The sequence below is a fragment of the Sciurus carolinensis genome, unplaced genomic scaffold, assembly GCF_902686445.1.
Source record: "Sciurus carolinensis unplaced genomic scaffold, mSciCar1.2, whole genome shotgun sequence".
Lineage (NCBI taxonomy): Eukaryota > Metazoa > Chordata > Mammalia > Rodentia > Sciuridae > Sciurus > Sciurus carolinensis.
Window position 1 is genome coordinate 365932 of NW_025920152.1, and position 15190 is coordinate 381121.

Sequence of the window (15190 nt, forward strand, 5' to 3'; positions counted from 1 at the left end):
GGCCTAGACCCCTGCACCTAAAGCAGTTGTCCCTGGGGGTGTAGCTGGCGTCTGAGTGAAATACACCAAAAGTCCCTCCAACCTCCCAGGAAATACAGCCAGGTGGTTCTGCATAAGCAATCCTTGGTGGCCACAGGCATGCACGTGCACACGGCTGGGGCTGAGCAGTGTGCTGTCTGAATGATGCAGTTGAACTGAACCTTGACCTGAGTGCAAGAGGAAGATGACCACAGGGTCTGAGGAGCCATGTCTGAGCTGACAGCACGCACTGGGAGTTCTGGTGTCTAACCAAAGACCAGGAAGTGCTCTGCCCTGTTCCATGCCTTGGCAGGGCCTGGCACGTGGGCCTCAGTGAGGTAGCTGTGGTCACTGCCAGTGAGATCAGCTCCTTGGGGGTGGTACAGAACTCTAGCCATGTGCTCCCTGCAGCAATGGCTCCCTTCTCCTGCTAAGGGTCCTATTTATCCCCGGACATAGGTCTCAGCAGGAAGGCTGTCTCCTCCATCTGCACCAGATGTTCAATCTACATTCAAATACTCTCCTGCCCCTCCCACCAAGTTTGCTGCCCATCTCTGGCCCATGCTCCTGTTTTCTGACCACTGAGCTTTTCCTGTCCAACCTCCTTCCATCTCATCTCCACACAGGGACTGGAAATTGTCCTGGAGGACAAATAAGACCCTTCCCCATGTGCTGCCAGCCCTCCGACAGTCTCGCCAGACTTCAGACTGACATCCAATCCTTTAAGTGACCTTCAAATCTTGTCCTAAACACCTCCGCCTCCCCTGATATCTGCAACACACTGCACTGCCAGCTGCCCTCAGAGGCTTATACCCCCGACTCCCTCAAGTTCCACACGCAGGCCATTTGCACATGCTGTCCTCTGCTCCTAGATGGCTTTTCCTACAGTTCTCTGTGCAGGTGACTTCATGTGGGCAAATGTCAGCTCAGTCATCTGCTCCTCAGGGTCTCTTCTTAGGCCACTCAGCCCAAGGCAGCCCCGCTTTGGAAGTCATGTGAGTGTTCGGCATGATCTTGTCTTGTCTTAATTCATGGCTCCATTGCCCGTCGCCCCACTAAAGAGAGGAAGGGTCACCCCAGGCCTACCACAGTGAGTTCACAAACTAACCCCATGACACAAGCGTGTGGGTGGAAGAAGTGAATGAAAGTGGCTGTGGGGGCTCAGATGGGTCTTCCTTGCTTGGAAAACTGTTAAAAGGTCGGGCCCAGCAGGACAGATCAGGGATTGCCCCCAGTTTCTGAGGTGAAGGGCACAGAGCATGGACCCTGGTTCATGGCCTGCTTAGCTGAAGCTGCTTGAGGGCTTTCTGGGCCTACTCTGGCTTCCAGTATTCCACGAATCCAAACCCCATGGAAAGCAGCGCTCCTGGAACAGGGGGCCCACTGTGAGAGGGAGCACAGAGTGAGCCAGGGCTTGGCTTTGGATCCTTTCCAGTTCCCTTTCCAGCCCCCACGTGGCCTCAGCTCCAGGCTTCCGTTTACAACTACCTGCCCCAGCAAATTCGCCACCAAGTTTCACTATTAATTACCAGATGATTGATGTGATAAATAAATTCCTAATATGATCCTGGCTTCATGAGGGAGAAGAACTAACTCAGGACTGACCACTGTTCTCCAGCAGGAGCCTCTACCTGGACAGCCCTGCCTCCATGTGGCGTCGCCTCTGGGGCATTTCTGACACTTGGATCTGGCTCCTGGATTTCGGGTCTAAAGTTCTGACAGGGAGGTGAAGGTGTCCTGGCTCTGCCTGGTTCCCCACTCCAAGGCATCAGGAGGTCAGAGGGCAAGATCAATATCAGCCTCTCCAGGGGTGCTGCTTCCTGACAGTGTGTGTGTATTAGTCTTAGAGGGGTAACACTGGGGATTCCCATGGGGCACCCAAAAGCACAAGGTCTCTAACTACACCTATACCTCCCCTGAAGAACCCTGCATGCTAGGGAACCTTGTGAACAGCCCAAACGTGGCTCAGAACTGCAGGGGACAGGCAGTCCTGTCCCATGGTGACTGTCAGTTTGCTCTCTGAGCAGAGAGCTTTTGTTTGGGGGCGTAAGGTTGTGGGCAGTGGGCTGGTGGCGTCTGCACCTGAGTGTCAAACATACTCCTGAGAAAGAGGAGCTCACCCAGCCTCCAACACTGCGGGGCCATACTGCCTGGGAGGCCAGTCTCTGCCAAGAGCAGCACCTGGCTCCCGGCCTCTGAGCCCGTGGGATCAGCCCACAGAAAATGCTGACCTGGGACTGTGGGAGAGGGGCACATGCTGGTGCCAAGGATCCAGCCCTGGTGACCCCCATGTGCCAGTTCTGCATGAGCTCTGCCCACCATCTCTCCTTGTGCCCCTCAAGGGTTAGCAGTATGACCTGCTGCTGCACAGCCGCCTGTGCACAGCTGTCCTTCATGCCAGCCCCAGGCCGAGCACAGCCTCTTTCTGCTGCTCCTAGCTGACCAGATACCACCTAGCTCTCCACGGTAACTGACTGGATGGCAGGCTCCCGAAAGGACAGTGGACACCCCAAGAGCTGCTTCCGACACCGAAGATGGGGTGGCAAGGTGCTGCTGAGTGCTCTCAGGGGCGAGGGCAGGCTCCCAGAGGGGTAGTGTCCCTGTGGCTTGGTTTATTTGCTGCCACAGCAGCCTGAGCAGACAGAGGCAAGGGACCTCTAACTTCACACACAGAAGCGTCTGCTTAAAACTCTCGGTGGTTCCCTACCAGGCTGTAGTCCAAATCCCTGCAGGGCATAAAAGCCACTTCCTAAGCTGGAAACTGCCTCCCTTTCCACCTCCTGCCTTGGCCTCTGCCACCAGGCTGCTCAGCCCTCCCTGCCTCTAGGCCCACTCTGACTTGAAGAACCTGCCACAGCCCTCTTGGTCCTGTGCTGAAGCCACCAGCTCACATGTCCCCAGCTACTGAAGGTACCTGGGGACAGGGATCACATCTCTGGTACTCACTGCCTGGTGGCCCAGGCCAGTTAGGGAGTGAATGAGCAGCGGTCACTCGACTCCTGCTGCACCCCACCATGTCCATGAATCAAAGGGCTGCTGCACGGGGTATGTGGCTGTGATAAAGGACAAAGGATGTATCCTTGCTCATGTTCTGCAGGGAACTAGGGCACGAATGAAGAGAGGCCAGGAGCGTGAGAAAAAGACCCGGGGCTGAAGGGACAGGCCAAGTGATCTCTGCCTGCCCACTAGGTAATAGCCAGGGAGGTACAGATTAATGACCTGGTGGAATGATCTAGAAGTTCTATGTATGGGTCATTTCCCTTGTAACTGAAGTGGGAAAGCCCACAATCAGTCCTTCTTGCTGTGTCTGGAAGGAGTGGGAAGGAGGGAGACCCCGGGTGCTGATGGTACCCTGCCCGCCTACTAGGTGCACAGCTCCAGGACCACGTGACAGCCTGCGAGGCACTGGACAGCCCAGGACACATGGGCCTCTTTGACTGCACAGCAGGAGTCTCCAGGAGAGAGGAGGGGCTGTTTCAGACAAGCCTGGCCGCCTTCTCCGCTCGCAGGTATGATTTCTTCTGCAACCACTTCCTTCCAGCCAAGATTTCCATGAGTTACCTGCTTTGCTCTTCTTGGAGATGGAGCAGCTCCCCACAGTGCCCACTTTGGAAAACACCTGGAGAAGAGAGGATCATGCAGCCCCCGACTTCTGGGAGCATCCACCACCTGCGTGGGAGCATCTCCAGTCACCATGGGTGCCATCCACAGGCACAGGAAGCAGGAGGCATGCAGAGCTGACCCCAGGAGGTTGCTCACTGTGCATGGGCCTGTGCCAGGACCCACACCATCCACCCACCTAGTGACCCAGAGATGCCTTCAGATGGGCAACCGAGGGCCAGGGAGCTGGCAGTTGGGATCACAAATCTGGACATGCTGGACCTGGGCCTGGGTTGCTGAGCCAGGCTTTGAACCACTGTGCAGCCAGTTGAGCTGTCCTCCCACATCTGCCCACGGAGATCCTGGGTCATTCAGAGGTGGTGAGGGATGGTCTCTTCCAAGTAACCTGGCCGGTCCCCTGGACATCACAAAACGGCAGTTGGGTTGCTTTCTTCCTCCACTTACAGAGGGAAGAACTAGGCCTTGAAACAGCTGAGAGATCTGCCACACACCCCAGAAGCCGGTGTCAGTTCAGGGGCATAGAGTCTACTGATCCCAGGCCCAACCACCTCACTGCCCTCTGTGCCTAAAGCCAAAATAAAACTAAAAAACTATAAGTCACACTCTACTTTTCCCCTCCCTTCTCCTGTCTCCCTTTAGAGCCCAGCTAAGGCACACTCCACGTGACTCTGGCTCTGGCTCTGTCTTCAGTACCAAAGACAAACAGGTGCTCAGTACTGTCCACCAAGTGAGCGACGAGCAGCAGGAGGAGTGGAGACCCTCACACACACCAGCGGCAGACTTGTGCTTCAGGCATGAGACCCTCTACCTGGAGGATCACACTCATCCTAGTCAAACCTTTAAAACAACACAACAATGCCTCTATGACAGCCAGAGAAACCGAGGCACAGAAAGGCTGCAGGGCTTGCCCATTAACAAGGAGTGAGACCAGGATCCAGGCCCAGGAGGACTGACCCCTGACCATGGCTCCACACTCAGGTGCTGGGACAGGAGTCCTGTGATCTGGGTGTGCTTCCCCACAGCGCTCTAATGGGCTGTGAGTTCAGGATAGTGAGGCAACTTCTCTGAAGTTCCATCTCCCAGTTGAACTAGATGGTCCTGGCTGAGCCTTCCAGCTCTAGGGCCTTCAATTCTGTGGACACCCTTGAGCTGCCGTTTGTGCAACTCCAGGAAAAGCTGATCCAATAGTGATGTCCCACACCATGCCAGGAGTGACAAGGACAACACAGGACCAGAGCTGGCCTGACAGGCTCAGAGCCACCTGCCTTTGAGACACTGCTAGGGTGCGCCTCTAAAACCAAGTACATGGTATCAGTTCTTCACCAGGTGCTCCAGGGCCACGGCCATGCTACCTGCTTGGATCTGGGCCTCTCCACTGCTGTGGCTGTCCTCCTACCTAGGAACAGTCACGGCATGGAGGCAGGGTCAGTGGACACTGCCTCTTCTCTTGAACCCTTTATAGAATTTTAGAGCTCAGGGGACATTTTGAAAGGAAGGAGAATCACAGATTTCCATCTTCTGCCATCTCCCTTCCAGGACGAGTTCACAGCTGTGAGCTGTGTCATCCATTAAGCAGGAAATCTGGTGAGCATCTGTTCTGTGCCACGCTTGATTCACCAAAAGCAGCACCTCTGCTGGGGAGTCCTGGTTGGGGAGACAGGGAGCTTGCAGACCCCATCCTCTGAGTGGGAGTGACCCCTCTCCCATCCTGGCCCTGCAGTCAATGGGCTGCCATGCTCACTGGGCATCTGCCAAACCCCTGCCTGGAGCTCCCTACCCTGCCCCTCCTGCTTTCCTCCCATAGGTGCAGACTCACCTGATTCAGGTGGGGACACCCTCACTGATGAGTCTCCTGCAGGCTCCATCAGGCCACACACAGTGGTGGCATTGACTTCTGGGCCGCTCACCACAGAAGGAGTAGGGAAACTCTGTTCAAGTGCGTTTGGAACACGAACTCCCCAACAGCAGGGATGGTGTGCAGCAGGGCAGACTGCCCACCACCTGAGCCGTGCCGGACACAGAGCAGACACACTGCTTGCATCACAGCCTGGAGCATCCCCCATTACTGGTGGATACTCACTTCCCTCAGCATCTCCTCTGTGGTGTTGAAGTTGAGATTTTTAATAAACAGAGTTCATCCTGGAAGGCTCTTGTCTTCCTCTTCCTCCTCCTCCTCCTCTTCTTCTGCCCTTGGCTTGGAGGCCTCTGCTCCTTCCTCTGCTGGTTTCTTACCTTCTGGGTCTGGGGTCTCACCATCAGTCACTAACCCCATCAAAAACAAACAACCCAATTAAGTAAAATCTACCCACGAAAGCCAGAGCCTAAAGCATGGAATGCTATACCAAGGCGCTCTGCCTCTGTGGCACAGTCAGGAGGGACCAGTCAGGTGTCAGAAGCAAGAGAGCCAGGAAGAGACAAAATCCCACAGTCTGCCCCTGTTGTATTTTTTTTTTTTTGGACTGGGGATTGAACCCAGGGACACTTACCCACTAAGCCACATACCCAGTCCTATTTTGTATTTTATTTAGAGACCAGGTCTCGCTGAGTTGCTTAGCATCTCCCTCTTGCTGATGCTGGCTTTGAACTCAAGATCCTCCTGCCTCAGCCTCCCGAGCTGCTGGGATTCCAGACAAGTGCCACCGCACCCAGATGCTGCTCTGTTTTAAAGAGAATATGACAGATCTAAACCTACAAGCCCTAGATACGACTAGGCCACACTCATTTTCACTTCAAAATAAATTATGGAAACTATGTTCTTGAACCATTGAACCTAAGCAAATGTTATTTTTCCTTTAAAAACAGCACTTAGTGAACTTTCAAACTGAAATGCATCTTAAAGAGTTTTGCAAAAATTACAGAATGGGAAAACTTAGAGCAATCTAAAAACCCTTGAATATGGTATTTCAAATACCCCTTGAACATGCATGTGTGTCAAAGTGGTTTTGTCTATACACTAGGAAGTCATAGTGTTTCGTAACAGTGGAAACTGGGAAAACCCACCACAGAGTCACACACAGACCAGCAAGGTCACCGGAGGCTGGGTGGTAGGTCGCCACTGAAACGATGTGCTGAGGAATGCTGAAGGGTGCTGACAGACCCAGGGAACTGAAGGTGAAGATGAGGAAGGTGGTGCATGGTTCTGTCAGTCTGCTGGGGCGGGGAAAGTGCACATGTGCACGCAGCCGTGGGAACAGAAGGCAGGGGCCTTGGCCACTTCCGCAGCAGCAGACCCAGGCAGCTGCACCAGTACCTGTCACCAACGCCCCTGCACCTCGTCCCCTAAAGGAACAGGTTCCAGGGAGAGGGAGGGTGAACGTAGCCTTGCCAGTCAGTGGTGGTGCCCATAGGTGCAATGGGCAGAAGGGGCAGGGCCAAGGGCAATCAGGCAGGGCCCAGTGTGGGTGTCTGCCCCAGCGAGGGTGCCTCAGCCTCAGGACCATTGGAGAAACCCTACTTTAGGGAAATACGCTCATTTTGGCTTAACCTCCCCAGTTTCACCAAGTCCCAAGAGCTGGGCCTGGGGACAAGCCCATTCCCCAGAAAAGACTCAACAGCTATCCCATAGCCCCAGGGGGACAGCCCCAGGGAGGGGATTCCTCACCCCAACTCACCTTGGTGCTGAGCAGGTGGCAGCCCTGCCCCAGATTCCAGCCCTGCTTCACAGGCTGGCAGAAGCTCCCGAGGTCCCGTGGCCCAAGAGGAGCCCATGGGCTTCTCCTCAGCATGCTTTCCTCCAATAGTTCCACCTGTGGGGGGCCTAAGGGGGCTTCCGGGTGCTCAAACATGCCCTGCACTGTCATGCCAAGCTCCAGGACCCTGTTCCCTGCCTCTTGCTTGTGGACTGAAGCTTTCCAGTCCTGATTAGGTGTCAACTGCTTAGCCACTGAACAAACCTTTCAAGCCTCACAGAAACAGCTAGTGACCGACCTGGATCCCTCCCAGGGCTCAAAGAACACCTCCAGTCCTCCCACATCCTGGGTCCCAGGCCACAAGGAGAAAATCTACATGCAGGCTTCCCCTACCCAAGAAGCAACCAACAAATCCAGCAAGGGACTGCAAGTGGGGCATTGATACACAGAAACCCACTTTCAAAGGAGAGAGGAGGAAAACGCCTACTAAGGACACAGCAGCTCAGACTCCAGGTCCTGGGGGAGAATTTCAATCAAAGTGAAAGTCAAGACCATCAGCAGGAAGACCCTCTGGGTCTCCTGGCCATCCTGCATCTCAGAGATTGAAGGCCAAGGAAACAATGGCAGTAGATCTCCTGCCACATGTCAGCTGGTTGCCTTGGCTACCTGGCCTCATTCACAACCACAGAGACCACATCACAAACACAAACAGGTGGAAACAGGAGGCCTCAGGAACATTCCGGCATCCCAACATTAGATGCCAAGCAGTTTCAGGAAGGCAAGAGAGGTTCCCAGAAGACTGACAGAATTTATAGAGGGGAGATTGTTGGGGACGATGGTGTCACAGAAGGTTCATGGTCAGTGCAAGGGGTAGCCTCTCCTCAGCAATAGCCAGCTTCTGCCCCATAGGGAGGTCAACTCTGTATGGCCAGAAGTTCAGAGTTTTGAAAAGAAGCGTAAAACTCAACTTTACACGGGGAAACCCAGTTTTTCAATCTTGGCAACCTAACTCAATGGCACGAGGCTTTTGTGCCAGGCAGGAACTGGTTAACCGACCAGCAAGCAGATACCTCCCTCTTGCTCAGAGACCTCTGGCAAAGACTGATCACCTTCCCTGCACTGTTCCAGGAGTGGGAGCCCAGGACACTTGGGCAAAGCGGAGTCGACTCCACCCGACCCTGGCCCAGGAGCCTGGTCAGGTGGTCACAGGCACTGCCTGGGGTGTGGGGTTTGGGTTTAGTGAGAACCGAGCTGAGCTGAGCAGGCTGAGTCAGTGGGCACCTCAGGAACTGTGCTCAGGAACGGTCCTTCCCCGGGCAGGTCAGCCACTCTCAGCCCCACCCAGGGCACTGGGGAAAAACAGCTGGCTGGAGATAAAAGCCGTGTTCCCATGTGCCGGGCCTTTCCCAACAGCGCAGGCTGGCTAGTTCCAGAGACGTCCACGTCCCAACCCTTCAGACCCACAACGGACATCCCTGCCCCGTGCCCGAATCCTGAAATGCTACGAGAAGAGGGCATGGTAGTCTTTAGAGATCTGCTGACCATGGGGTCTGGAGACAGAGGTCAGGAGGGGCCAGAGCCATGGGACCCGCATATGGGAACAGAAGGCTGTGGGCCTGTACCGCCAAGGCTCTGCTATGTACCCACCCACGCAGCCTGGGCCAGTGACGGAGCCGCCCTGACTCCGCATCCCTCCTGAAGCCCAGAGTAAAACCACACACACACACACACACACACACACCAAACACACACCACTCCTGCACTGTGCTGAAACTGTTAGGAAAAACAAGCGTTCCACTACCTCACACAGGCCTGGTTACTATCACCGGCCGTTGGACATCAGAGTGGCTGCCCTGCCAGTGGCCTCTCGGTGTCCTGCTCCCACTTTGCCAAGCTCCTTTGACCTCATCCCTGACCTGCTGGCCTCTTCGTTGATGCTCAAGCCTGCCCAAGCCATGCTGACCACAGGCCCTTTGCACTTGCTACCTCCTGGCCCAACCAGCTTCCCTCCTGTCTTCCCAGGCCTGGTTTCTGCTTGCCCAGTGTCAGTCCAAAATCCTGCCCTCAGACAGGTCTTCCTGGTCACACTAGTAAAAACGCCACCATGTCTCTGGTGTCCTCTTTCTAGGGCCCCTAGCCTGTTCTGAAACCACCTTCCTTTACTGGTTGCATCTGGGTCCCCAACTAAAGGGTAGTTCACTGAGGACAGGACCCAGCCCTGACACAGTCACCCCTGCACCCCCAGCACTGGTCCAGAGAGGACACTCCAGAAACATCTGCAGATGGCCAACAAGCCGAGTGCTCAAAGGGAGCAGCGGGGACAGACAAGGGCTCAGGCCTCAGGGCTCACAGCTGCGTGGGCACGTCCCCACGCCCTCCACATGTGTGACATCTAGCGGTCACTAAACCCCAGGGCTTCCTCTTTTCCATATGTGAGTGGGGACCATGGTCCGAGCTGCCTGCAGGGTGACTGTGAGATGAACATTGAGGCTGTGCGACAGCCCCTGGGCCTATCCAACACCCCCAGAAGCAACACTGCACCATGAACACTGCCCCTGGACCCTGCATGTCCAGCTGGCCTGGTTGGCACCCAGGGGAGCCCATGAGCCCCTCTTATGGAAGGCAGCTGCAGGGGAGCCCAGCCCTCCTCCTGCAGGTTCCAGGCCAGACATCTGTGTGCAGGGGGACAGTGTCCCTCCTGGCCCTGTAGTACAGGCAGCACCACACAGCTTTATTATAATCAGGCCACACCACTCCCTCAGGCTCCTGTGCTGTGGCTGCCAGCAGACGGTTATCAGTTGCAAGCAGCTTTCCAGGACCCCCACATCCAGAGCCCTTTATCTGGAGGTGAGGGTCTTGGTTGTGGGGAGATAAAACACGCTGGCCCCTCCCTGGAGATTGTCAGACAGTAGAGCAGAGCACTGCAGAGAAGCATGGTCCCTCCCACTCCCCCTGCCCAGCCCCAAACACAGGGCCTGGGGCCACTGGGTCCCCCCACTCCTGTCATCCTGAGGAAGCATGTGCAGAGGGTGGGTGGGTTGCCGCAGGGGAGAGGGCACAGCTCAGGGGACCAGGGACCGGGGGTTGTGCAGGCAACACAGAGGCTCCCAGAGGCTGCGGCGAGCCCAGCGGGGCTGGACAATTCCTGGCTCTGAGGCCTCCTGTCAGTCAGTGAGCAGACACCAGCCCCTCCAAGGTGCAGACTGTCAGGACCCTCATCACTAACCTGAGCCTGGGGACAGAAGAACATTCTAACAGAGTCCAGACACTGGTTGCCGAGAAGACACTGCTCACGCCCCAGAGCAGGCCTGCGCCCAAGGCCCTCTTCAGACATGGCCATGACCAGCCCAGAAGTTCCTGCGAAGTCTGGGCCATGTCTGTGTGGCCACCCTGGACAGCAGCGGCAGAGTTACAGACGTGGTCAGCATGGCATCTCCCCCATCCTCAGGGGGGTGCGTGGGTGCCACCCTCACTGTTCAGGGCCAGAACCAGCCTGAAGGGAGGCAGCTGGCCCAGTACCAGAGTGGACATGGGACAGGGACCCTGCCCACATCACTGGCACGCATGGCCCACTCTCCAGAAGCAGCACCTCAGCGTGAGAACATGGAGAGCTTGGCACCAGCAGGCAGGGAGCGGGCCCCGCTCTGCCCTGGGGCAGCACCCTCTCCACACTCCCAGGGCCTGGCACTCCGCAGGGTGCATGGTCAGCAAGGCAGACGAGGTGCCTGCTTGAGAGGGCACCATCTAGTTCAGATGAAATCAGTCCAGCCAGATGGAGGCGGACTCCCCAGGAGGCACCGTGCCTGATGTGCCTGTCCCCTGCCTGTGCCTGAAGCAGGGAGGAAGAAGCCAGACCGGAGCTGTCTGCAAGCCTCCTGACCCCACCAATTTGTGTGCTTGAGAGGAGGGTTCAGTTGGGTCAGAAAACATTATCCAGGTTCACGTGCAGCAGCGGAACTGAAAGCCACGGTGGCTGGCAGCTGCAGGGCGATGGCTGCTTACGGACACAGGAGGACCCCACGAGGGGAGTGGTCCAGGAAGTAGGGTGGAAAGGACCCCACCACAAAGCCGACCTGGGCGGCACCAAGGAGGGAACGGAAAGGTTCACGCCTTTCACCATCCACCTAGCAGATGGGGTGCGCTCCATCCACAAAGGGATGGGCAGAGAGCAAAGGAATGGGTGCGGCTTCCAGGCAGTGGGGTCACAGATGCCCTTACAGACGGCCAGTCCTGAAGGACCCACCAGGCACGGGACGTGAGCCACAGGCAATGGAGGAAGTGACATTTAGCTAGCCAGCTGCTCCTCTGATGAGGGACACTCGACCCTACGCCTCCCTGAAGCCCGACGAGGCAAGGCCACAGATTCAAACCTTACAGGTGGCGATCAGAGGCCCCACACCCTGTTTGTTTTTTTTTTGCCATAAAACACGTTTTTGTAAATATATGAGGACAATGGAGATGGTAGCAAGGGGCTTATCTGTTTCTAAGAGGAAAATTCTCATTTTAGTAAACTGAGCAATTGGTAACCCTGTGTGTGGTGGGCCGAGGGGTAGAATCTTAACACCTGGGTCAAACAACCCAGTCCTGCAGGAGGCTCCTGAAGGTGTCTGACTACAAGGTGTGGTTGTGGGTCCCTGGAGAGCAGCTGCCTGTCTCCTGGGGCAGCTGTGGGTACGAGGCAGGTCTCAGTTCTCCAGCATCCTGACAGGAGTGAGGTCCAGGAACGTGCCAGGTCCTGCAGTCTGCACAACAGTCCTGACAAGGAACGCTTACCCTGCTCACATGCCCACTATGTGGGTCAGCCAGGGGGGATGGGACCCGCCCAGGCCGGCGTGGCCCACCACTACTCTTCCCTCTCCTGCCTGTGCAGTTGCTGGACAACAGGGGGACTGTGCCACATGCAAACAGTGCTCATCCTCACTGCTGTCAGCTCACCCAGATACAGAGTAGGGACGCTTTACTAGGCTGTTCTGAGTATGACGAGATCTAGGTTTTCTTCCCTCACCCTCAGCTGCATACCTTACACTGCCACTCACAACACTCTATTTGGTACCAGGGATTGAACCAGGGGTGCCTAACCCTGGGCAACACCCCCAGCCCTCTTTTATATTTAGAAACAGGGTCTCACTGAGTTGCTTAGTGCCTCATTACGTTGCTGAGGCTGGCTCTGAACTCACAATCCTCCTGCCTCAGCCTCCCAAACTGCTGGGATGAGCGGCGTGTGCCACCGTGCCTGGCTCTGTGATCTATTTTTCAGGGATGCTTTGCACACCTGTACAATTAGAGACCAAAGTCCGTTGGTGTGCAAGATGAACAAAGTGTTAAACCAGTGACCTGATGAACACTTCTGTGCTGCCCTGCTCTCCTCCCACATAGACCTGTTCTTACCCATTTCTGGCTCCACCACATTCTTTTCTGCAGATTTCGCTGGTGCCTCTTGGTGCTCTTTCCTCTGTGGGGCTGTGCTGGAGAAGACGCCACCTGGAACCCACTTGAGTACAGCAGGATGTGGTGGAACTGCAGAGGCAAAAGTGCCAACCTGTGGGACTCCATCTTGGGATATGGCTGGAGAGGGACTCAGTCCTACGTGCAAATGAAGAGCCCAAGGGTCAGAGGAGATGGGTGCTCCCCAGGGCAGAGGAGCCAGAAAGAGAAATGTGGCCTAGAGACCCAATAGAAAAACACTCTGGGCCCTGGGCTGCGCCTCAGGCTGCAAAGGAGAGCCCACGCCTCTGCCTGCCTTGCACTAGGGTGGAGTCAAAGTACCCCCTGCATTTATTATAGTCAGAGGATGAAAGGGGAGTGTGACAAGGGGAAGAACTGCTAGCAAGGTGCAGCTCCAGCAGGAAGTCAGTGCAGTCGCCCAGAGAAGTGCTCTTGTTCCACACACACATTCAGAGGCAGTTTCTTAACTAAGGAGACATCCCTACCTTTGAGTAGGCCAGGTGTCAGAAGGCCCTGCGCACCTCCAGGGGCTCCAGGAACTCCACTATGATGGCAGTGACACCACCCTTGGGCAGCAGCACTCGGTCCAGGCTCCCGAAGTGGCTGAAAGTCTCCCACAACTCAGCTGCCAGGGTGCCTGTGGGGAGGTTCTTGGCTAGAATCACAGTCTTGTTTCGCTCTGCTGTGGCCTGTGGAGCACACAGGACTCGTGAGAACAGCAGCAGGGGTCCAATTCTACTACCAGGAACTGTATGGGGCCCCAGGGGCCAGGTGCCTGGGAAGCAGACCCAGGATGGTACCACCCCTCTCCAGAGGGCCACGTGCTGGCTCCACAGTTGGGCAGCTCTGCTGATGGGTCAGCCTCCAGCCCCCCACTGAGTTCGTGCAGACACTGACAGTGAATGACCATACTTCTGGACCTCCCAGGTGCCCCAGCCGCTGTTCCACTGATCAGACTGGCATCTCAGTGTGGAACTGCAGGCCACCTGCTGCCACAGGCATGGAGAAGCCCCAGGAGCAGCCTGTCCCTGCGAGGGGCAGCGGAGCATTGAGCCCTCAGGTATTGATTCCAGTCACCACAGGGCCTGTCAACACACCCCCAGCCTCCCTGGAGCCCCATCCCCAGCTCTGCAGCAGCCACCAGTTGGGGCCATCAGAGTCCACAGGGAGGGCAGTGGGGACCCACCTGGCTGAAGGAGTCCAGGCTGACCCCATTGTGGAGGAGGAAGCGCTGCACCTCTTGGACCAGCTGGGTCTCCCCAGGGGCCACACGGACAGCCACGCTGCCCTTGGTCTCCTGAGGAGGGAGGAAAGGAGGCCCGTGGCCATCAGGTGGACCTGATCTGCTCTCTCCAGCCAGCAGCTAAGCAGACCCAGTGGAAGTGGGTTCAGCGGTGCCCCTCATCCAGCCACACCCACCTGACACCCTCGGGCGCCCTCTCCAGCAACGAGTCCCACACCGGCTCGGGCTCTTCCCTTCTCCACAGTGGGCAGGTATGCAGCTCCTCCTGCAGCCCCTGGGGGCTTCTACAGGGCTGACACTGACCCCGACCCCTCACACCAAGCAGTCCTTGCTCTGTCACCTCCCCGATCAGCCCAGGCTCTCCTCTCTCCACCTGTCTCCACTAGGAGGCTCCAGAAGGCACCAGAAGGCTCTAGAAGGCAGGACCCTGTCCCAGCACTACGAAGACCTGTGCTCAGGGCATTCACGGCACCAGAGCCACTGCTACTGTCCCTTGTCCTTCCCTCCACTCAGGCCAAGCTGCACTGCCCAGCATGGCATCCATGAGCCACTGGGCACCTGAGAACCCACGTCCTGCTACACATGGAATTCAGTGGCCTGGGTGGGAATGAGGGAGGAGAAACACCCTGTGACTACGCTGGGTGCAGCGAAGCAATGTTCCCTCAGACACATTAGCTGAAGAGGGCGTCTGTTAGAATTAATTTTTCTGCTTCTTTTTAAAAACATGGCCACCAGGCCATTCAGTTACACGTGGGCATGCCGTCCACCTCCACAGACAGGCTGGCATCCAGTGTCTTGAAGGGCAGAGGACCATGGAGAAAGCAGCCAATGGGCAGAATCAAGGGATGTCCCTTGACACGTGGCTGAAATGTGCTCCTGGTTTTGCCCAGAAAGAACCCCGCAGGGGTCCAGTCCTGGACAGATTTGCCAAGAGGATCTGCGGACATGAAGCTCGCAAGTCATGGGTCACTCACGTGGTCCAACACTTGGCTCTTGGTGGCACTATACTTCTGTACGATGGCATCAGCCACAGCATTGGGCCCCATGAACAGCGTGTTCCAGTTGTGGGAGCTGTGGGCAGGGGCAAAGCAGGACAAGCCACGCTGAGACCCATGGGCGCTCTCTCGCAGACACATAGCCTGTCATAAGCCTCCCTGCCTTCCTAGCCCTCCCGCCACCTCGCCTGACCTGGGTGGGCTCCCCACCCACAGGCAGCAGGGCTGACAGATCCAAC

The 15190-nt window shown here is 56.4% G+C and overlaps 1 pseudogene; it reads right to left on the reverse strand.

Moving 5' to 3' along the window:
* Positions 1–1289: 1289 nt before the first annotated feature.
* Positions 1290–15190, reverse strand: part of LOC124974518 (probable RNA-binding protein 19) — a 28663-nt pseudogene continuing 14762 nt past the window's right edge.